General features: G+C 45.3%; 1 pseudogene; it reads left to right on the forward strand.

Moving 5' to 3' along the window:
- The first annotated feature begins 183 nt into the window (after nt 1-183).
- On the forward strand, nt 184-1939 carry LOC110032453 (annotated as a pseudogene).
- Nucleotides 1940-1951: the final 12 nt, after the last annotated feature.

Genomic DNA, 1951 nt, shown 5'->3' on the forward strand with positions numbered 1-1951 from the left:
ACGCTCACCCGCGACGAGCATACTGTGTTATATATATATATATATATATATATATATATATATTAAAATCTCACTTTCCAAGAGAAAATACAACGAGCGAAGGGCGAGGGAAGGAAGAGAAAGCGAAGGAATCATCAGTCCTCCTTCCTCGTCGTAAGATTAAATTTTGGCAGCCAGAGAAATATGGCCAATAAATACACGCTTGTTGAGTTCCTTGATGTCGCCGTGGATGCCGCCAAGAATGCTGGGGAGGTCATTCGTAGAGGATTTTACCAGACCAAGCATGTGGAGCACAAAGGATTGGTGGATTTAGTGATAGAAACTGACAAAGAATGTAAAGAACTTATTTTCAATCAAATCAAGAAGTATTTTCCTACTCATAAATTTATTGGCAAAGAGACCTCTGTTGTTTTGGATAGTTCCGAGTTAACTGATGATCCAACATGGATTGTGGATCCACTTAACGGAACTACAAATTTTGTTCATGGGTTCCCTTTTGTTTGTGTCTCTATTGGCCTCACCATTAATAAGGTCCCTGTTGTGGGAGTTGTATACAATCCGATAATTGATGAGCTTTTTACTGGTATTCGTGGACAAGGTGTTTTCCTCAATGGCAATCCCATAAAAGCATCATCTCAAACTTAGTTATTGAAGCCCTTTCTTGCAACTGAAATTGGAACAACACGTGATAAGCCCACTGTTGATGCTACAACAAACAGAATCAACAGCCTCCTCTTTAAGGTGAAAACCCTTAGGATGGATGGCTCCTGTGCATTGAACCTTTGTAGTGTTGCTTGTGGTAGGATTGACATCTTCTATGAACTCAGGTTTGGCGGTCCTTGGGTTGTTGCCGGCGGGGCTATCATTCTTCAAGAAGCTGGAGGACTCATTTTCAACCCGCATGGAGGGGATTTTGACATCATGTCGAGGAGAATGGCTGCATCAAACTGCCATATGAAGGATCTTGTTATTTTGACCCCCAATTAATGAACTAAGGTAAAATGACACTTTTGTAATGTGGTATTGCTCACCTACCACATCTCACCTACCGCTCACCTACCTCCCACCTACCACTCTCTTGCTTCTATAAATAGAGAGGGTGTGAGGCCTAGGAGAGCAAGGGAGAAGATATCTTGAGCTACCACAAAGGAGGAGAGAATAGCTATAGAGTTAGAGAGGAGGAGAGCATCTTGAGGCCTTGTATCAAGGTGTCGCTTGAGAGGGAGGCCATCGAAGGAAGATGAGGGCTCATCTCTATGTATAAGCTATGTATTCTCCATTTCTTTTGCCTTAGTGAAATATTTGATTGATTCCCTCCCGTGGACGTAGATCCAGTTGGATTGAACCACGTAAACGATCTGTATTTGCTTGTGTTCTTTTTTCGTCTCATTTCTATGCCAGAAAGTACATATCTCACAATAATTGGCGCCGTCTGTGGGAAGATCCATACTTCTTGGCTAGAGGTGTTCGCGTAAAGGTGTTCGCGGCTAGCGACGAAGAAGAGGAGTTTGACATTCACAAACAGAGGAGTCGGATCGCATCAAAGGCAGCTGAATCGCGACAATTCAGTGAGCAGTGGAAGCTTTGATCGACTGGATTCGCACCGCAGGTTGTGCGGTTTGGCGAGACGGAGGAGGAACAGTTATCGAGCGAGGACCGGAAATTTGCGACAGGGCTGCCAGGAGAGGATTTCGGTCTTGTGAGCAGCTCGACCAGAGGGAAGAGGTGGAGATCGCACAGAGAAGGGTTCGGGGAGTTCACTGTTCGGGAGTTTGTGAAGCAGGAGAACCTGAGCAGTTTGGCGAGGCGCGACGGCTCTAGAGAGACAGTTATTCTTGTGCGACAGGAAGAGGAGGAATTCCTGATTTGTTCCTCTGGACGCAGAGAAGTGCCTGCGGGAAGGAGGTGCGAGCACAGAGTAGGAAGTTTTCTCCGGTGAACAGGTGTGATC

The sequence above is a fragment of the Phalaenopsis equestris genome, unplaced genomic scaffold (assembly GCF_001263595.1).
Source record: "Phalaenopsis equestris unplaced genomic scaffold, ASM126359v1 Scaffold000945, whole genome shotgun sequence".
Classification (NCBI taxonomy): domain Eukaryota; kingdom Viridiplantae; phylum Streptophyta; class Magnoliopsida; order Asparagales; family Orchidaceae; genus Phalaenopsis; species Phalaenopsis equestris.